Consider the following 22,701-nt stretch of genomic DNA (forward strand, 5'->3'; position numbering starts at 1 on the left):
GGTTGAATTACATAGAAACACAGATTAAAGACAAGGATCTGTAAATATTTCAGAACCATGTTTATTACATAGAAACGGTCTCTATGATGATGAAAAGCACATTTACTGCCAAGCTTGATGACCTGAGTTATATTTCTGTAGCCCACACAGTGGAAGAAGAAAACTGACCACTGCAAGTTGGTCTCTGACCTCTAACGTGGATACACATCATAGATAGATAGATAGATAGATAGATAGATAGATAGATAGATAGATAGATAGATAGATCATAGATAGATAGATAGATAGATAGATAGATAGATAGATAGATAGATAGTAGCAAGTAAGATAATTCACAGAAAAGTTTATGTTCACTCATTTAGGTGAGTGGTTGTTTGAATGAACAGAAAGTGATGGTTTCTGTACTAGGTGCTAGAGTTGATAGCGTGTGGGGAGGGCATAGTGATTTGGCAGAGGAAGAACTTTTAGCTAAGAGAAGCAAATGTGGATCTTTTCACACTTCACTTTCTAAAGCCATTTGTGGAAGACATAGAAGAACAGATGGTTAGAGGCAGAAGCCGAAAGGAAGGTTGGATACAGCCCTGTCACTGGGGAGCTGTACCGAGGGAGGGTGGTTTGGGGCAGTGCCCAGTCTCAGGCCTGTGCATCTGAATTCGGGAGTGCTCAGAGAAGACCCAAATAGGCACAATTCTGACTACTAGACCGACTGGTCCTTCGTCTGCAAGGGATGCTAGCCTCATCCTAGCTCAACTATAACCTCAACGTGAAGAAAATGACAAGATTCAGTTGTAAATCCGTGTGGTTTGAGTAGAACACGCCCCTTGCATGTTCATGTGCTTCAACACTTGGTCTCTACCTGATGGCACTCCACTATTAGATTATGGAACCTTAAAAATGACTTTTAATATATTTTATCACTTAATATGTATGGGGTAAGTGCACATCCATACAGGCGCCCTTGAAAGAGGCATTGGATCCCCTGGAGCTGGAATTACCCACATTTAGTTGTGAGCCACTGACTTGATTGCTGGGAACTGAACTTGGAACCTCTCGCTACAAGAGCAATACATGTTCCTAAGCACCAAGGCCTCGCTTAAGCCTGGGTTATAGAACCTTAAAAAATGGAGTCTCACTGGAGGAAGTGAGTCACTGATGGTGGGCCTAGAGCGTAGGCCACATCCTGCCCATTCTTTCTGACCATAAAAGCAGTATATAGCCAGTGACTTTAAAGCTCCATGAGTTCCCCGCCATGGTGGACCAGATCCCTTTAACTGTAAACCTTCCATTTGCATTTTCTCAGGTATTTGGCCACAGTAATGAGAAAAATAACTAATATGGCCATCCATTAGAGACCTACAAGAATTCCTGCACTGACTAGTTAGAATTAACCAGCCTGAATTAACTGAGTAACACTGCCAATTGCTTCTAGAATCTACTGAGGCTGTGTATGGGTGTCAGCAGAAATTCTGCAGTTACATAGCAGCTTTCTGGAAGGTTGGTCTCTGCCACCAGCGAAGAGGAATTGAGCTCTTGAAGTGCATCAGAATTCTTGGAACCAGAGTAACATTCAAGTTCTGGGGTACCATGGTGTTCTTGAACTCTCTCCCATGCAACTCCCTGAGTGAGAAGAATCAGGCTAAGAAGGGAGAGGTGGTAATCCCAGGAGAGAAGAAATGAAGGCGCAGGGACACCAAGGCTTGTTTGGCTGAGCTACTCTGGGGACCTAGAAATAAAGAACACTCACAAGTCAGGAAAGCTTAGAGCACCCTGCAACAAGGTCTCGGTAGCGACCACCCAGACAGAGGTCTTTTAGATGCAAGAATTAGACACAGATAAACCTCAATGATTAGATTAGTACGGGGGTCTGGCTGTAAATGGTGTGCTTGGCGTCAGCAGGCTGCTCTCTGAACTCTGAGCTGAGGTCTGCTCGATGTCCACTTTCTTCAGCTTCCTCCCATTGTGTGGTTTATTGCTGAATGGACTCTGAAAGCACTAAGCCAGGCAGGAGAAAACCCCACGCCCTCCAGTGCCCCCAGCAAGTGCAGAACTGATTTATGCTCTCTTCGCTGACACACTAGAAGTGTGCTCCGTCACTTGGACATTTGCATCGCACGCAGGGTACACACACCTGGGAGAGGGGACCATTGGAGCCACTGAGAAAAGGCCTGGGGCAGTCTGACTGCCGATTGGCTGTGGGGCGGACATACAGTGCAGTGGGACAATACTGGCTGCCACTTGACTGTGGGGAAAGATAAAATGTGCAAGGCCCTCTGATGAATGCTGGAGTAGCCTGATCTCACGTCCAGACACCACCCACCTATACAGTGGGAAGAAGGAAGAACCGCAGTAGATGGTTTCAGCTCCTCCCCCAGACCTCACAGATTCCAATGCAAGAGGGCCCAGAAAGAAATTTCTCCAATTTATATTTTCCTTTTCCCACTGTTACTTTTAATATTTTTTCTATCTTATTTTTAAGTCTTGGCTGTTTCTCTTTCATCCGAATTTAGATGTATTTTAGATGTATTGTATTGGTCTCTGTATGCACACACATGTGTGTGCTTGCCTGTGGGAGCCAGAAGAGGGCATCAGTTCCCTTGGAGTGGAGTTACAGGCCCTGGTGAGCCACCCAGTGTAGGTGCTGGGAACTGAACTTGGGACCCCTGGAAGAGCAGCAAGCCAGCAAGTGTTCTTCAGCACCGAGCCATCTCTACAGCCCACTACTAGATGATTTTCTCTCTTGCTTCTCTTGCTTTTCCTTTGTCAGTGCTTTCTTTCTTCTTTTTTTTTTAATATTTATTTATTATGTATACAATATTCTGTCTGTGTCTATGCCTGAAGGCCAGAAGAGGGCGCTAGACCTCTTTACCGATGGTTGTGAGCCACCATGCGGTTGCTGGGAATTGAACTCAGGACCTTTGGAAGAGCAGGCAATGCTCTTAACCACTGAGCCATCTCTCCAGCCCCCTGTCAGTGCTTTCTTTAATCATGCTCTTCATTATTTCCCTCCTCTTTCCCTCCCCCTCTCTCTCTTATTTGTTTTTTGTTTGTTTGTTTGTTTGTTTTTCTTTTTTGGTCTTTCAAGATGAGGTTTCTCTGTAGCTTTGGAGCCTGTCCTATAGATCAGGCTGGCCTCAAACTCACAGAGATCTGCCTGCCTCTGCCTTCTGAGTGCTGGGATTAAAGGAGTACAACACCACAGCCCAGCTCCTTTTTTGCTTTTTAATCCGTTCTACTTTTCCTCTTATGAGTTTCATAACTTCATGCATTTCCTATGCTATTTTCTCCTCTCACTTTGGTATAAGGGTGTTTATTGGTTTGCAATTTTTCCTGATATGCTGCTGTTGTGGAGGCTTGCTTTATCTTTAGTAGTGCTGGGAATTGAGCCCTCCAAGAATGATTGCTCTCCGGGGCACTTGTGGCACACGCTTTTAATCCCAGCACTTGGGTGGCAGAGGCAGAGGGATCTCTGAGTTCGAGACCAGCCTGGTCTACAGAAGAATTCCAGAACAGCCAAAGCTACACAGAGAAACCCTGTCTCGAAAAAACAAAACAAACAAACAAAAAAGATTGCTCATCCAGATAAATCTGGAAGAGGTCTCCATCCCTGCAGATGCACAGATCTTCACAAAGAAACCAACACACAAAACCAATGAAAAAGCCAAGCAAGGACCCCTCCAAAAGCTGCTCTTGAATCAATAGACCTGAGATGCCAACTAGTTGAACGATCCCTGTCCTGGGTTGATTTTCATTTCTCTGATAAAAACTGATCGAAACCCACTTTTAGAGGAAGTGGCTTGTCTCAGCTTAGGTTTGTGGCAGCTGATCTGGCTGGTGACCGCCTCCAAGCCAGCTTTCACATACGCTGCAGCGTGTGAGGGGTTTTCTCGATCAGATTATCTGATGCCGGAAGACCCACAATGATGTTGGTGGTGGCACAGACAAAAGGAAGTGAAAGGAGGAAGCTCTTTGCTGTTTTGTCTCATGCACTCGCTCTTGATGACAAGTTGATCTAGCCTGTGGCTGAAGCATTCCTTCCCCTACATGAGAATCAAGTTCTTTCAACTTCCAGTGGGGACTGAAGACCAGCCGCTCTCTGGGAATCCTCTAGGCCTTCACCAGATTGGGATTGCAGAGACATCCAACCTCAGGGAATGACAACTACTGGATTTTCAGTGAGCGACAGCCATTGTTGAAACCTGGACCCTCTGCTCTAGTTCTGTTCCTTTAGTGAACTTGGACTCACACAAGGTCACAGTTCTGCATCTAGGGAAACCAGGTGTGATGGTTTGAAAGACAATGGCCCCCAAAGCCTACAGGGAGTGACACTGGTAGGAAGTGTGACCTTATTGGAGTAGATGTAGCCTTTTGAAGACAGTGGTCACTGGGGGCCGATTTTGAGGTCTCAGATGCTCTTGTCATGCCCAGTGTGGCAGTCTCTTCCTGCTGCCTGCTGATCAGGACTGTAGAACTCTCAGCTACTTCTCGAGCACCATGTATGTCTACCTGCATGCAATCATTCTTCCTGCCATGATAATCTGTAAGCCAGCCCCAATTAAATGCTTTCCTTTATAAGCGTTGTCATAATCATGGTGTCTCTTTACAGCAATGAAACCCAAACACCAGGGCAGGAGTTCAAGGCAAGAACCTGAAGGCAGGAACTGAGCAAAAAAACTATGAGGGAACATTGCTTACTGGTTTTCTTCTGGCTTGCTAAGCTACTTTCCTTCTAAGATTGATATTTTTATTATCAATGTGTGCTATACCTGCATGCCTATGCCTACAGAGGCCAGAAGAGGGCATTGGATCCCTTGGAATTGGAGTTATGGATGGTTGTTAGCTGTAGGTGCTGGAAATCAAACCCCCATCCTTTGGAAAAGCAGCCACTACTGTTAACCACTAAGCTATCTCTCCAGCCCCCTTCACTACCTTTTTATACAACCCAGACACACCTTCTTAGCAATTAAGAAAATGCCTTGGGGGCTGGAGAGATGGCTCAGCAGTTAAGAGCACTGACTGCTCTTCCAGAGTACCGAGGTTCAGTTCCGAAAACCTGTATGACAGCTCACAACTATTTGTAACTCCAGATCCAGAGGGTCTGACACCCTCACACAAACATACATGCATTCAGACAAAACATCAATGCACATAAAATAAAAATAAATAAATAATAATTTAAGCAAAGTTAAAAAATGCCTCACGGACATGACTGTGAACCAATCTGATGGAGGCGGTTCTTCAGCCTAGGTTGTCTCTTCCCAAGCATGTCAAGTTAACAGTGACAGTGCTGGCTTTGGAGCTGCTGCTGTCCCCAGTCTCTGCTCTCTGCAGCCATGGTCAGCCCCACCCTGAGCCCTTGGGCTGCATTTCCTCTGAACTGTTTGCATACAATATAAGGGTTCCTCCTTTCACAGGATTATTCCAGGATTTGGGTCCCGGGCTGGTGACTTCACATGCCATAATGGCACTGGTGGCAGGAATATCTACAGGGAGAAATTTGAGGATAAGAACTTGATCCTGAAGCATACAGGTCCTGGCATCTTGCCCATGGTAAATGCTGAACCAAATACAAATCGTTCCCAAGTTTTATCTGCACCACTAAGACTGAGTGGCTGGGTGGCAAACATGTCGTCTTTGGGAAGGTTAAAGAAGGCATGAGCATCATGGAAGCGAGGAAGCATTTGGGGTTAGGAAGAAGATCACCATTTCTGACTGTGGACAATCAAATTCCTCAACTCTTGGGCATCTTACCCACCAGACCATTTCTTCTACAGCTCAGGAGAGAAAGCCCACCTCATCTGTTCAAATTGCCCTGTAATCTCTGCTCTCTCTGTTCTTTGGGTTCCATATTTTCCTTATTCCCCTCCAAGTCTAACTGGTTTGCAGAGGTAAGTTTATGATCATAAATAAAAACTAAATAAGATTGTTAAAAAAAATGGCAGTGCTGTTGTTTTAAGTGACCAATTACCCTGGAAAGAATTAAAATAAACAGAAGAATGAAGTAAGCAAGTTAATTCAAGACTTCGATGAAAAATTCAGATGCATGTATGATGAATAGATAACATATTCTGAAGGCTGGGGAAATGGCTCAGTTGAAGTACTTGTAAAAACATAAGAACCCGAGATCAGATGCCCAGAACCCACATTTAAAAAGATTGTGGTTGTGGTGTATCTCTGCAACTGACCATTCTAACCAATCTGTGAGCACTGGAGTCAGCAAAAAACACAGTCTCAAAAACATGATGAGCAACTGAGAAAGACACTGGACAGTGACCTCTAGCCTCCATACACACGTGCACACGCACATGCCCATACACACACAGGCATACACATGTGCATATACATATACACAAAATATATTCTAGGCAAACCAGAAATGTTGGCAACCCATTTTCAGAACCCCTCCTTGCTACTCTTAACACTAGTCAGTAAAAACTTTGCCAGCTTACCTTTAAAAATCAAGAGACTGGAGATGTGGCCTGATGGTTATGAGGATGCACTGCTTTTACTAAGGGTCAGAATTCAGTTCCCACCATCCAAGTACATGTGGGTGCACGTGAAAAGTATTCAAGGCCATTTACATATGATTAAGAGCTCAAACGTAATTCTTTTGACTTAGAAGGAAAAACAAATGATCTAAAAACATATAAACCATAGACAATGAAACTATACCAGAAAAATTCCCAAATCTGGGGAAAACAAAAGTCAAAAAACCACATTGATCATGACACAGGCTAGAGTCGTCTGGATAGAAAGACCCTCAGTTGAGAAAATGCCTACTTCAGACAGGCCTATAAACAAGTCTGTAGGTCATTGTCTTGATTAATGATTGGTGTGAGAGGGCCCAGCCTTCTGGGGGGTAGGATCACCCCTGGGCTAGTAGTGGTCCTGGGTTGTATAAGAAAGCCTGCTGAGCAAGCCATGGAGAGAAAGCCAGTAAGCAGAATTTATCCAGAATTTATCTCTGCTTCGGTTCCTGCCTTAAAGTTCCTGCCCTTTTTGAGTTCTTGACTTGGATCCCTCAATGATGGACTGTGATTTGGACATGTAAGCCAAATAAACCTTTTCCTCCCCAAATTGTTTGTGGTTGTGGTTTATCATAGTAATAGAAGACAAACAAACACACAGTCCCACATAGAACTAATGAAAGAAGAACCTCTCCATGGTATATGCCAAGAGTAGAGGCCAATAAAAGAATACAGAGAGTTACAAGGTGAAAAAAAATCCAAGTTACTTAAGAATGACAAAGCTATTAGAATAACACTTCTCAAAAGAAATCCTAGATGCCAGGAGAGTGTGGAGAACTAATGGGCATTGTCTTAGCTGGGATTCTTACTGCTGTAAAGTGAAACCATGGCATCATAAAGAAAATATTTAACGGGAGTGGTTCACTTACAGTTCCAGAGGTTCGGTCCATTATCATCAGGTTCAGGAGCACAGCGGTGTGTGGGCAGATGTCCCAGTAGCTGAGAGTCCTACAGCTTGCAGGCAACAGAAAGTTGACTGACAGTCATACTGAGGGAAGCTTAACAAGAGACCTCAAAGCCTGCTCCCACACTTCCTCCAATCCTCCAATAAGACCACACTTCCGGATAGTGCCTCTCCCTTTGGAGGCCATTTTCTTTCAAACCACTGCATTCTAAGAATCCCAGCTAAGACAATCCCTGGCCCCCAAAAGATTATAGCCAAATCATAATGCAAAAAATGCATTCTGTCCAACTTGAAAAGTTCCCATAGTCTATGACAGTCCCAAAACTTGCTTCAAAGTCCAAAGTCTCTTCTAAAACACATGGCAATCTCTTAATTGTAATTCACCTGTAAAACTCAAAATGAGAAGAGCAGGTCACATACTTCCAACATATAATGGCACAGGATATACATTACCATTCCAAAATGTAGGGAAAGGAGTATAGTGAGAAGATACTGGACCAAAGCAAGACCAAAAACCAGCTGGGCAAAGTCCAAACTTTGCATCTCCACGTTTGATATCAGAATGCTCTTTAGATCTCAAGCTCTGTCCATGTTTGACTGCAGCATCCTTCTTTCTCTTGGACTGGTTCCATCTCTGTTAGTAGATCTCCTCAGCAGGTATCCCATGACCCTGACATCTCTTATATCTAGTGTTCTCCAAGTCAATATAGGCTTCAACTTCACTGCTTCACTCAATGGCCTTTCTACTAGGATCCCCCTAAGGGACACTCCTGACACATGCCTGGTTTCATTGGCTTTATTCCCTAACTCCTTTCTTCTATCCTTAACTTTAAAGCCGGAACCATGTAACCAAAGTTGCCAAGTTATGATGCTTACTGGGGCCGGAACATGGTCTCCTCATTCAATTACGCCTTCATCAGCTTTCTGTCTTTCACTGCCTGAGCTTGGCTGTCCCTGAACTTGCTCTGTGGACCACAATGGCCTCAAACTTAGAGATGTGTCTACCTCAGCTTCCCGAAGGCTGGGAATAAAGGTGTGCCCCACCACACCCAGCTCTAGGTTTTTCTTCACTTTCTTTTTACAAGATGGAAACTTAGCTGGGTGGTATCTTGCCCTGAGGTCACCACTCTCTTTATTCCATTTCTTAATCAGTTTATCTCCTTGAACACAGGATTTAGCTGCATTCCACTTTCTGGTGCTCTTTTTCTCCTCAAAATTTACCCTGCTCAGCTTGCTCCTTTTCATTATAAATCTTCGTTAGCATTACCATTAATATCCACATGACAGAGTCTATACCAGGCTGTTTTGAGATTATTTTTTTCTGCCAATAGAATTAATTCAAAATTCAAAGCTCTTCACTTTAGCCACAGGCAGACTCTTCAGGACAAGAGCAAAAGGCAGCTACTTTCTTCACCAAAATATCCCAAGACCAGTCTCTAGACCACATCCTAACATTCTTCTCCTATGGAACCTCTTGAGAAAGCCCCTACAATTCATCAAATCATGTTCAGCACCACTGTCTTCTATGCTCATACTAGTATGGCACATTAAGCAGTGCTTAAAGTATTGCACTGCTTTCATAACCCAAATTACCGAAGTCCAAATTTCTCCAAACAAACGCGTGGTCCAGCCTATCATAGTAACACACCATTCCTGGTACCAATTTCCATTTTGGTTAGGGTTCTTTTTATTTTTTTACGATTTTTCGAGGTAGGGTTTTTCTTTAGCTTTGAGCCTGTGCTGGAACTAGCTCTTGTAGACCAGGCTGGCCTTGAACTCTCAGAAATCTACCTGCCTCTGCCTCCCAAGTGCTGGGATTAAAGGCATGTGCCGCCACCACCCAACCTTAGTCAGGATTCTTATTGCTATGAAGAGATACCGTGATCATGGCATTTTTATAAAGAAAACATTTAATTGGGGTGGCTCACTTATATTTTCAGAGGTTCAGTCCATTATCATCAGGACCAGGAGCACGGAAGTGTGCAGGCAGATGTAGTGTTGACCGCTGGAAGTCTGGTATCTTGCAGGCAACAGGAAGTCAACTGTCAGTCACACTGAGGGAAGCTTGAACAAAAGAGACCTCAAAGCCTTCCTGCACTTTGACACACTTCCTCCAACAAGAATACTCCTAATAGTGCCACTCCCTTTGGCGGCCACTCCCTTTGGTCGCCATTTTCTTTCAAACAACCAGAAATGTCAAGTTCTGAAACAAAATAATTATCAATCAAGATTATTCAATACCATCTTTTTTTTAAATATTTATTTATTTATTATGTATACAGTATTCTGTCTGTGCGTATCCCTGCAGGCCAGAAGAGGGCACCAGACCCCATTACAGATGGTTGTGAGCCACCATGTGGTTCCCAGGAATTGAACTCAGGACCTTTGGAAGAGCAGGCAATGCTCTTAACCACTGAGCCATCTCTCCAGCCCCAATAGCATCTTTTTTTATTTTGAAGAAAAGGAAAATTAAATGCTAGAGGATTCAACTTTTATATGCTATCGATGAAAGATAAATTGACGCAGTAGGATGGAATTTAAATGTGTGTGTGCTTGCATAATTTCGTGCGCACCACATGATGCAGCAGTCTGTAGAAGCCGGAAGCGGGAGTTGAGTGAGTCCCCTGGATCTAGAGTTACAGGTGGCTGTGAACCACCATGTGGGCACTGGGAACCAAACCTGAGTCCTCCGCAAGAGCAGCCAGTGCTCTTGATCTCCGAGTCATCTCTCCAGTCCTGGCCCGCTCGTCACCAGCTCTGTTTCTGAGGTGTACGGCGGTCATGTTCTCAGCTCCCACACAACAAATTGGGAAAGATGAAAATTGTTTGGAAGAAGGGTCTGGAAGACATTACAGTGTTTTGCTTGTCTCCAGTATGCAATAAAAATGGATTTTTCTTATTCACATAGAGGAAGAATCAAACTGGCAGGGACTTCTATATAGAATATTTAATTTTCTCTTTGAAAAATGTTGCCTCTACAGACTGCCTCTCAGCTTCAGAATTCTTTAACAGTGTCTCTACATAATTAAATTCAGAAGTCTTATTGATGCTGTAAATTTTGTTTTTGAATAGTCCAGAGCATGTCAAGGTCTTCCCAGAATACAATTATTTTCACGTGCCTGTCTCTTCACTTCAAGCCGTGTGCAACAGTTAATAATAACTAATCAATCTGGAAAATGAAGAAGTGTGTGTGTGTGTGTGTGTGGTCCTATAAATGAAAGAAGAAAGTGTTTGGCTTCAGTCCACACCCTGGAGACACCAGGAACCAAAGAGAATGCTACACTTTCACAGGAGAGATCTGAGATGCTATCGGGAAACACAAACTGTGTCAAGGACGATGTTTGTGGTGGTTGAATTAGCATGGTCCCCATAGGCTCATACACCAGAATGCCTGGTCATGAGGAAGTGGCACTGCTTGAGAGGGATGAAGAGCTCTGGCCTTGCTGGAGTATGTGTGGCCTTGTTGGATGAACATGTCACTGGAGATGGGCTTTGGGGTTTCAAAAGCCTAAGCCAAGTCCTAGTGTCTTCCTTTTTCTCTTGCCTATGACTCTGTATTTAGAACTCTCAGCTGCTTCTCCAGCACCATGTCTGCCTTCATGCTGCCATGCTTCCTGCCCTGAAAATAATGGACTAAACCTCTGAAACTGTAAGTCAGTCCCAATGAAATGCTTACTTTTATGAGTTGCCATGTTCATGGTGTCTCTTCACAGCAATAGAACACTGACCAAGATGCTGTTCAACCTAGTAAGAATAGCAGAAGGGGTGTGTGTGTGTGTGTGTGTGTGTGTGTTTAGGAGTAGGAGGAGACAAAATGACACCCACGATGGTTTTTTTTTTTGAGGGTTTTGTTGTTGTTTTGTTTTTATTTAAGACAGGATCTCACTAAAGACCTCTGGCTGTCCTGAAACCCGCTTTGTAGACCAGGCTGGCCTCAAACCCACAGAGACCTGCCTGCCTCCACCTTCCAAGTGCTGGGATTAAAGACCTTTGCCTTTAAAGGTACTTCGTCAATTTAAGATGTTAAAAAAAAAAAAACTAAAGCTACACTCTGTCCTCAGCAAGAATCCAAAGAATGGATGCTCCTTCAGCCAATAAGGCAGTATCATCACCGTTGATTCGGAGTTTGGATTTTGTTAATGGATGCCAGTGAATTCTGAAGGGAAGAGCAGGCATCGGCTGTGGTGAAGGACAAAGAAGATGGGAAGTCTGGAAATAATCTCCACACAGGATCCTGGCAGGAGAGAAGCCTGCAAGGAAGGGCCACACTTGTAAAAACAGAAAAGGCATTGGATGAGATGCCTGCAATGTCAGATTAGAAAGGCATAAACCCCTCCTTTGACAAAGAGCGCACATTCAACAGGAAGCATAACTTTGTTTTATTGCCGACAGCATGGGAAATTCCAAAAGAAATGGCACAAACCCAAAAGCTGGGCTGAAAACCAAGTCAAGAAGTGTGCACATTAGAAAGACAATGATGGTGTGGGCTTCCATCGGGCTGGAGTCACAGGAGTTTGGAAACCGCTCTGTGAGCGTACTGGGAACTGAACATGAGTTGTCTGCAAGAGCAGCAAGCACTCTACTGCTCAGCCATCTGGGTTAGCTGCTCCTCTGCTTGCAGCAATAAAAGGCCTGACAAAAACAACCTAAGGAAGGAAGGGGTTATTTTGGCTCAGCTCATCATCATGGATGCAAAGTGGTGGCTGCAGGAACCTAAAGCAGCTGACCACATTCCATTAATAGTCAGGGAGCAGAGAGAAATAAATGTTACTACTCAGGTTACTTTTTTATTTAGTCAGCAATTGGAATAAGTCGTCCCACCTCAGCTAAGTTAATCTAGAAAATCCTTCATAGGACTGACAAGATGACTTGGTGGGTGAAAATGTTGGTGCCACGATGGAGACCCAGAGTTTCATCCTCAGAACACATGTTGTGTAAGGGGAGAACTGACTCCCACAAGTCATTATCTGACCACTACATACACACACACACACACACACACACACACACACACACACACAAACACACGCAGAGTCGGGGACAGCAAATGTAGAAAATCCTTCACAGATCAAGAGATCTGTCTCCAAGGTAAATAATTATACGTCCTGACATGTTGACAGTCAGTATAAACCACAACACCATCACTAATAGCAGAAAACATGAATTATGCAATTAGATCTTAGATAATTCTGAAGGAAGTAATAGATATGGAATATAAGATGCTTGTATATTAAATGATAAAAAATAAATAAAAATCGGGGGTGATGAGACAGCTCAGTGTGTAAAGACACCTGACAACCTGAATTCTAGCCCCAGCCCAGTCACAAATAAATAAATAAATACATAAATAAATAAGTATTTAAAGAAATAAAATATGGCATTTCAAAAATGTGTGAGTAAGAAAAGAATATCATAATTTACCAGATAGATTAGAGAAAGGATAAAATAAAACACTAGAGTTAAAAATACAGTTACAGAAGCTCGGCATAGTGGTGCACACCTTTAATCTAGGTACTCAGAAGGCAGAAGCAGGTAGATCTCAGAGTTTGAGGCCAGTCTGGTCTACAGAGTTCCAGGACAGCGAGGGCGACACAGAGAAACCCTGTCTCCGAAACCAAAACAAAACAAAACGAAACAAAGAGCAATTACAGAAGAAAACAACAACAAAAAGCAATTGATGACTAAATCAACAAATTAAAAATAGCTAAGAGAGAGCAAGTTGGAAAGAAAATCACCTAGACCGTAGCACAGAGAGAACGGAAGATGAGAAAGGTGAGCCTTTGTTAAAAGATGTGACAACAGGTTTGCCTTACTTTTCTGTGAAGAGTGAAGGAACAAATATTTAAGGCATAAACTCTGCTTCTCTGTTTGTGTATGCTCCCACAGATTCTAGAAATGAAGAAATGAAAATGGCTGTGCTCCATTGCGGGGCTTGAGCGATGGCTCAGTTGACAATGTGACTATTGTGCAAGCATGAGAACCTGAGTTCGAGTCACCAGCCCCCATGCAAATAACGAGTTGAGTAACAATTTTTGACATACAACTCCCAAAAAGATGATCCATGAAAAAAGAAATAAAATCCAAGTTAGAGATTCTCAAAAGTATGAATTCATTGTGTGGCAGTGGTAAGTTTGCAGGTACTTATTTTACTATTAAGCATCAAGTTTACTTTTATGTTCTTTATGATCTTATTGTATGTAATATTATTAACAAATTAAGAATATATTTTGAACTGGATGAGCATATCTTTAATCCCAGTACTCAGGAGACAGAAGTAGGTGGATCTCTGTGAGTTTGAGGCCAACCTGGTATAAATAACAAGGTCCAGAGTAGCAAGGGTTATGTAGAGAAACCCTACACACACACACACACACACAGACACACAGAGTTTTTAAGATAAGGTCTTGTACATACCAGGCTGGCCAAGGATGAATAACCTTGAACTTCTGAGCTATCTTCTGGGAATACTCCCACCATGGAGTACAGGCAATCAAATTTGAGGCTTCATTCTTGCTAGACAAACACTCCAGCAACTGAACTACATCATCAGTCCATGAATAACTTTCATGAGGTTAAACTCCAAAATAACACAAGGATAAATATAAAAGAATAAAGTCCTTTGACAACTGTCCTTTTGAGTATAAAATGTGATTTCTCATTATGCAATTGCAATGTATTTGTGTGGAATATAAACGAATTATAGGAAAATAACATGACACAGATTAGGGAATCTCTTTTTCTTGCAGTGCACTACACTAAAGGGTTTGAATGAAGACATAAAACAAAAAATTGAGGGCTACACAGCAAAACCCTATTTCAAAAACATAGACCAAAACAGAAAATTGAGTTAAATTAAGGGAAAGGTGGAGATTTCTAGTTCAGTATCTTTTTAAAGTTGAGTTAAATCAGACACGGAAAATTTAGAAGGTAAAGAGTGAGACGCAAAGGTTAGGCTTTTTATTGCTTCTGGTCCAGACCCAGATATGTTCTGTTTCCTTCCCATCAAAGCACTGTGGACAAGGGCCAACAGGGAAGGCCTGGGAGACCAGCTGGTGCAGAGGAACAAGAAACATGCCTGGTGCTGCTCTGTGAGCCCTTCCCCTTTCTCAGTATTTCATGAAAGTGTTAAGGAGAATAATCTAGAATTCCTTTCTATCTCCTCTCTTGTTACACCCCCATCCCCAGGAATCAAGTCCAGGCCCGCATGCATTCTAAGCATTTGCTCTACCACAGAGCGTCAACCCCAATTTCCTATTTATTTCTTTTGGATTACTTTATTTTATGTGTGTGAGTGTTTTGCCTGCATGTGCACCACATGCATGCCTGGTGGCTTGAGGAGATCAGAAGAGGGCATTGGATCCTCTGGAATTGGAGTTATAATGCTTGTGAGCCACCAGTGGGGTGCTGAGAACTAAACCCATGTCCTCTACAAAAGCAACACGTGCCTTCAGCTGCTAAGCCCTCTCTCTAGGCTCCCAATTTACTGCTTTTTAACTCTAAGTGATCTCTAAGTATCCCTGCCTAGCCCTGCATCTGTCTTTGCCTTCCCTGCTTCTTTCCTTTCTTGAGCTGGTGTGGGCTTCTCATGGATGCACTTACTGAACACTGACAACCACCCGCATACAAGTTCGTGTCCTTCTTGATAGGGAGTGCTAGTATTTGTATCTTAGATCTTAGCGTTTCAGTTCTGGCCTTCACAGTATGCATGTATCAAATAGAAGAGGAAAGACAGCAAGCTCACATTCTCATCTTTACTTTTTTGGAATGGCTACTCAATTCAGTTTAAGACCTTCAGGCCGGTGCCCTTGCTCCCCACACCACTTATTGCATAATGCAGGGGTGTGTCATACAGTCTGTACCCACCCCTGTGATGGTTTGGATGACAGGTTCCCCCACTCTCAGGCATTTGAGTGCTTTGTCTCCAGTCGGTGGCATAGTTTCGGGAGGATTAGGAGATGTGGCCTTGTTAAAAGAAGTGCATCACAGGAAGCGGGCTTTCAGAGCTTAAAGACCATCACCATGTTTAGTTCATTCTCTCTGGTTCGTGTAGTAATATGGGCGGCGGGGCTGCGTCCCCAACACCCCGGCCGCCTGCTCGGCTAGCTTATGCCCGAAATAACAACACACAAACTGTATTCATTTAAACACTGCTTGGCTCATTTCTACCTAGCCTCTTCTAGGCTAACTCTCGCACCTGGACTAGCCCATTTCTTATCATCTGTATAGCACCGGTCTTACCAGGAAGATTCTAGCCTAAATCCATCCTGGGTCGGAGCTTCATAGCGTGCATCTTCCCTGGAGCGGGGAGCATGGCGTCTCTCTGAGGCGTCTGCTCCGGAGAGGAGAGCTGTCGAGTCTGAGCTCACTTCCTCTTCCTCCCAGCGTTCTGTTTACTCCTCCCACCTATCTTCTAACCAATGAGGACCAAGCAGTTTCTTTTAATTTAACCAATGACCTTCCTCCATCAGGTTCGTTCTTACAGTGAGATGTGAGCCCTTGTTCCATCACCATGGACTGTAACCCTCTGCAATCATAGGCTCAAATAAACTCTTCTGATAGTTGCTTTGGCTGTGACGTTTTTATCACAGCAGCAGAAAAGAAACTAATACAGCTTCTCATCGTTTCATTAGTTAGCTCTCAAAATGAAAATTGCGTTATTCTATGCGATGGCATTCCCAATTTCTTCCCCTCCTATCTCTTCAGGCCATTGTTTGGCGTGTCTGAAATAGTACTTGTGATGATTATTCTTGGTTATCAGCTTGACTACATGTGGAATTATCTAAAACCCAAGCAAACTGGGTACAGTTGTGAGGGATTTTTCTTCATTAAGGCCTTGAGATGGGAAGACCCACCTGAAATCTAGGCCACATCTTCTGGTGGCAGCCAATATAAATGATATGGAAGACAGAAGTGCTTGTTCTTTGCCTGCTTGCCTTCTCTCCCTGGCAAGTTCATTCCCTCGCTGACATTAGAACATTCTTCTCTGGGATACAGAAGACCAACTGAGATATCCAGCCTATTGAACTGAAAAAATACTGGATTTCTGGACTTTCCATTGAGAGATAGCCATTGTTGGATTAGCTGGATCACCCATGTAAATGATTCTGTTAAATATCACACACACACACACACACACACACACACACACACACACACACACACACCATTCTGTTCCTCTATAGAGTTCTGACAATTAGGGAAGTAGTCTTTTAGTGAAATTCTATATCAACTGTGAAAACCTCTGCTATAGAGTTGCCATATTTTTCATGTAAGGCAAGGAGGTGAATTGACAGTAGAAGAAATGGAAATTACCTTATGGTTATTTCCTGTCTCTGTCGTACTCCAGGGTTATTGCAGAATACCAAATGAAGATGACATAGAAAGCTGAAACCTTTAGAGCGAGAATTATAGTAAAGTTCTCCTTGCTTCCATTTCCAAAATTGTAGCGATTGTTTGCACTATAACTTCCCACACTTATACTATGTACAGAATTAATAAAGGGCACTTTGCCTGCTGTTCTGGAAAATTCTACCCACAGTCATGTTTGTTGAACTGATTCAGATGCATAATCATAAAGACCTCCCTCCACCCTTTGTTCTGTGTCTGCTCAACAAGGTTATTCTTTTTTGCCTTCCCAGCCCTACCACTCAACCACCGAACAAAGGGTCACTTTTAGGATAAGTCAGCATTTTGGTAGGTCAAAAGATGAGCAAATCTAGTAAGGAAAAAAATGTCTGAAGGTAGACAACGTATTGAAATACTTAGTTGACTTCCAATTAGTTGCTTTCGAATAGTGAGAGATTGATGAAATGATTGGAGTTTCTTTTTAGAACTGTGAACAGGAATTCTAGCACGGAAAGGCTGTCAAAGTCAGACTGCAAGACAGTGTTGGTAAAGCTGCAAACTGATCATTTCAGAGTCTTTAAAAATGGGAGATCTTCGTCTTTGCTCTAAAAAAAGAGCAGGAGTTTTTGACAAGTGTTTTCTCAGTTAATTTATACTCTAGTCACAAAGGGCTGCTAAATAAATTAAACTTCAAAACAAATTAGTAAGGCAATTAAGAAATGAAAAACAAGGGTTTCAGATATATTACATACATAGGAATATGATTAGAGTATCCAAAGTATCTGTAAGGTGTTGTATAGTTGTTAAAGAGAAACACTGATTCTACGATTTGTCTAGAACCAAGAATAACACAAAGACACAATCCATTACACAATTCAGAGTTAAAAGAAGCCAACCAAGGCTCAGGAAAAGGTCTAATGATTCCTAGTTTGAAGACTCCCAAAAAATGTCCTATAGACATGCTTTTAGTTCTGTCTGGTGGAAGCAATTGAGGTTCCCTGGTCTCAGGTAATTCTGACTTGTGTTGAATTGACAGACATTACCAGTATAAGAAATAGAGTGTTTAACCATGAAGAGAAAGCAAGTAACTGTTCAAGAGTGCTGCTGAGCATCTTCCAAACAGATCAAATGACGGAGCGGGTCATGGCAATTAGGAAAAGGCTGCCTGGGAGTCAGGAGAAACAAATGTGAGTGAGGGAGCACTCGGCTTGTGCCTCCTGGAGCCAACTGCACTGGGGCTTGAGCTTTCCGTGATGCATCCTCCATTTGAAGTGCCTCTGTCTCTTGCAACCAAAATACTGTAATAAACTCTAGCGTGCTGGACAATTTTTCATCCACCACCCAATTAGACGAAAGAGCAGGGCCAAAATGGGGCAGTAGAAAAGATAAGGGAAAGTCAAAACATATAGTTTCTATCCTGCCACCCTTCTAAATGGTCAAACACATACAAAAAAAGGCACAGTCTCCTCTGGAAAGAGATGTTAGTAGTCAAGAGAGCATAGGATAGTAAGTGAGGAGATAGTCAATGTTTCCTTATTCAGAAAACAAAACCAGGAAACTGAGTTGAACTTGAATTTCAGGTAAACACTGGGTAATTTTTTAAATGGAAGTTTGTCCAGCAATCTCTGAAACATGTTGTTTAAAAACAAACAAAAAACTGCTTAATTCAAACTCAAGTATCTGAGAAGTCTTGCTTATTTATTTAGTTGGTTATTTATTTCCTAGAGCAAAGAATACTGGAGTTGTTTTAGAGGACATGTGATATATGAGCTCAGATGGTGAAGAAAAGGTAGGAAGAATATTCGAGTAGAGGAAAGGGAGAGAAAACGGAGCAGAGGAAGCCCTGAATGAATGTGTAAGAAGAGGATGATGTCTTGAGAGAATGTGTAATATTGATAAGGACCTCAATGCTTCAGACCTTTGGGAACTGGAAAAGCCTTTTTTTTTTTTGGTCTAAGTATGAGTGTTTGTCAACAACTGACAAGCGTGTGCAAAACCCAGCAACTGTACCTTCCTCCTCCTAGAGGACTAGCTGACCCCTCCTTCCTGCGCTGCACATAGTAAACACACTGAGGTTCATAATAAACACCCCGAGGTTCTGTGTTGTGTAGATGCTGCTCTTCCATCAGAGTGAGAGCAGCATGGTACTCCAACCCAAAGCCAACACTTCTTGGGTGGCCAAGAATCTAAGACTAGATAGACCATGGACTTATGAGAAAACCAATACTATTGTTCTGCCAACTGAACATAGCGAGAAAGTGACTCCTAATCAGAGTCTGCTATACTCATAGATCAGTGTCTTGCTCAGTCATCATCAGGAAAGCTTTCTCCTGCAGTAGATGGGATCAAACATGGAGACTCACAGCTGGACAATGTGCAGAGAGCAAGACACCGTGAACACTCAGTCCTGAATGGGATTCTCCATCAAATCTCTCTCCTCAGGGCAGGGAACTCTGTGGAAGTGGAGGCAGAAAGATGGCAAGAGCCAGTGGGGATGAAGGAAACCGAGGAATAAAGACCCTCTGGGCACAACAGGGCTGAAGCACACATGAACTGACAGAGATTATGGCAGCATGCACAGGGCCTGCAAGGGTCCAAGCCAGATGGGGGCCTAGTTCTGAGAGGGGAAGTAGATACAAGCCCCCATCCCTAACTCAGACACTGTCCAATTGACAACCATTCACAAAGGAAAAATTAGTTTTCTCTGATGGAGTTTCATTGGGTATGCAAACCCGGCATAGTGGCCAACCAACATAACACAAACTCAATGTTATCATGGGCTTCTCATATTTTGTTTGGATTTTTTTATTAACCTTGCATGTCTTTTTCTTATATATTATCATTTCTTATTTTGTGTTTTTATGGGATTTCTGCGTTTGTGAGTGTATGTCTCTGCAATTTTATGTTTCTTTTGCTTTTTCTTTGACTCTTTTTACTGTTTGTTTTGTCCGATTCTTCTTTCCTGATTTCTTCTATTGTTATTGTTTGGTTTTTCAAGACAGGGTTTCTCTGTGTAACATCACTGGCTGTTCTGGAACTTACTTTGTAGACCAGGCAGGCTTCGAAACTCACAGAGATCTGCCTACCTTGGCCTCCCAAGTGCTGGAATCAAAGGCGTGTGCCACCATGCCCAGCATATTCTTTTAAGTCTTTTTTTTTTTTTTGGTTTTTCGAGGCAGGGTTTTTATGTGGTTTTGGAGCCTGTCCTGGAACTAGCTCTTGTAGACCAGGCTGGTCTCGAACTCACAGAGATCCGCCTGCCTCTGCCTCCCAAGTGCTGGGCTTAAAGGCGTGCGCCACCACCGCCCGGCCCAGCATATTCTTTTGTTGTTGTTGTCACCTGTCTTTTTTCTAATTAGAGAGAAAAGGTATGGATATGGGTGACTGGGGAGATAGGGAGGATCTGGGAGGAGTTGGGGGAGGGAAAAACCATTACCAGATTATATTGTGCGAAAAAATCTTTTTTTCAAAAAAATATCTGAAAAAAAAAAGTCAGTAAAAACAGTATGGTGGCCCCTACCTTTAATCCTGGCTCTCGGGGTTCAGAAGTAAGCTGATTTTTGTGAGTTCAAAGTAAGTCTGGTGCACATAGTGAACTCCAGGCCAGCCAGGGTCAAAACAAATCAAAACAGCAAATAACTGATTGAGGGGAAGGCAAGGTTCAGTGAGTAAAGAAAAGCACTTGCCACCAAGCCTGAGTTCAGTCCCTGGAACCCGGCACAGCATAAACCGGGCATGATATCACATTTCTATAATCCTAGCATTCAAAAGTGGAGGCACGAGGATTACAAGTTCAAGGCCATCCTCAGCTACTACTTGATGCCAGTCTGAGATTCATGGGCCCATGAGACATGAGACCATGTCTTCAAATAAATAATAAAATGCCCCATTTTGACAGAATCCTTTATGCCCAGATCTAAGGGTGTGAATGCCTCTGCGCCTCACTTATCACATGGCCCAGCTTTGATCTGACACATTACAAATTGTTTCCTTTGATGAAAACTTGAAGCTACTGATGCCCGAGACTTTCGTGTGGGTGGGGAAATATGCTGCTTAACACAGAGCCACAAAGTACAGATGAACAAAAACGAAACAATGGACAGAGGCGGAGCGCCGGCGGCCAGACGCACAGAGGCGGAGCGCCGGCGGCCAGACGCGGCGGAGCGCCGGCGGCCAGACGCGGCGGAGCGCCGGCGGCCAGACGCGGCGGAGCGCCGGCGGCCAGACGCGGCGGAGCGCCGGCGGCCAGACGCGGCGGAGCGCCGGCGGCCAGACGCGGCGGAGCGCCGGCGGCCAGACGCGGCGGAGCGCCGGCGGCCAGACGCGGCGGAGCGCCGGCGGCCAGACGCGGCGGAGCGCCGGCGGCCAGACGCGGCGGAGCGCCGGCGGCCAGACGCGGCGGAGCGCCGGCGGCCAGACGCGGCGGAGCGCCGGCGGCCAGACGCGGCGGAGCGCCGGCGGCCAGACGCGGCGGAGCGCCGGCGGCCAGACGCGGCGGAGCGCCGGCGGCCAGACGCGGCGGAGCGCCGGCGGCCAGACGCGGCGGAGCGCCGGCGGCCAGACGCGGCGGAGCGCCGGCGGCCAGACGCGGCGGAGCGCCGGCGGCCAGACGCGGCGGAGCGCCGGCGGCCAGACGCGGCGGAGCGCCGGCGGCCAGACGCGGCGGAGCGCCGGCGGCCAGAGCGCCGGCGGCCAGACGCGGCGGAGCGCCGGCGGCCAGAGGCGGCGGAGCGCCGGCGGCCAGAGGCGGCGGAGCGCCGGCGGCCAGAGGCGGCGGAGCGCCGGCGGCCAGAGGCGGCGGAGCGCCGGCGGCCAGAGGCGGCGGAGCGCCGGCGGCCAGACGCGGCGGAGCGCCGGCGGCCAGACGCGGCGGAGCGCCGGCGGCCAGACGCGGCGGAGCGACACCGCATTCAGGAAGAGGCTTTGGGAGACCAGCTCGGCAGCAGACGCAAGCAGCAGAGTCAGGCGGGCAATAAGGAGAGCAGATCGCCCTACTACAATCAAATCAAAGAGGTAGGCCTTTGTTTGGCCAGGTCACTGGCAAACGGGGAGCCTGGTCCTGTCCGGAAGACACTTCGGAGGGGTGAGAGGGTTCTTGGCCTGAGGCAGAAACCAGGAAACAGAGCGAGGGCATTTTGTAAGCGGAGCCCTGGGCCAGCAGGGAAGCCTGATCCGGTTTTTAAAAGACCTATTAGATAAGATTAATAGGAGGAGATGGGCAGACGCCAAGGCAAGAACTCACCCAATAATCTGAAAAACAACATGAAAACACCAGAACCCAAGGATCTTACAACAGAAGTATCTGAACAATCTAACACAGAAGAAGTGGAAAAAATTGACTTTATGAACGCAATAGAGTCCCTTAAACAACATGTAAAAAATGCCCTTATAGAAATGGATGAGAAGTATAACAAAAAGTTTGAAGAAATGAGTAAATATGTACATGATACCCTGGGAAACCAAGATAAAACGATCAAACAGGTAATGGAAACAGTTCAAGAATTGAAAACTGAAATGAAGGCAAGGAAGAAAATACAAACTGAGGACCAGCCGGATATGGAAAATCTAGCTCAACGAGCAGAGTCTACAGAAACAAGCATAATCAATAGAATACAAGAGATAGAAGAAAGAATCTCAGATGCTGAAGACACCATAGAGAAAATAAACGAACAGATCAAGGAAAACAGCAAAACCAACAAATTCTCAACACAAAACATTCAGGAAATATGGGACACAATAAAAAAACCAAACTTAAGAATAATAGGTATAGATGAAGGAGAAGAGTCACAGCTCAAAGGCCCAGAAAATATATTCAACAAAATTATGGAAGAAAACTTTCCCAACTTAAAGAAAGATATTCATTTAAATATTCAAGAAGCATACAGAACACCAAACAGACTGGATCAAAGAAAAACATCTCCTCGCCAT

The sequence above is a fragment of the Microtus pennsylvanicus genome, chromosome 4 (genome assembly GCF_037038515.1).
Source record: "Microtus pennsylvanicus isolate mMicPen1 chromosome 4, mMicPen1.hap1, whole genome shotgun sequence".
Classification (NCBI taxonomy): domain Eukaryota; kingdom Metazoa; phylum Chordata; class Mammalia; order Rodentia; family Cricetidae; genus Microtus; species Microtus pennsylvanicus.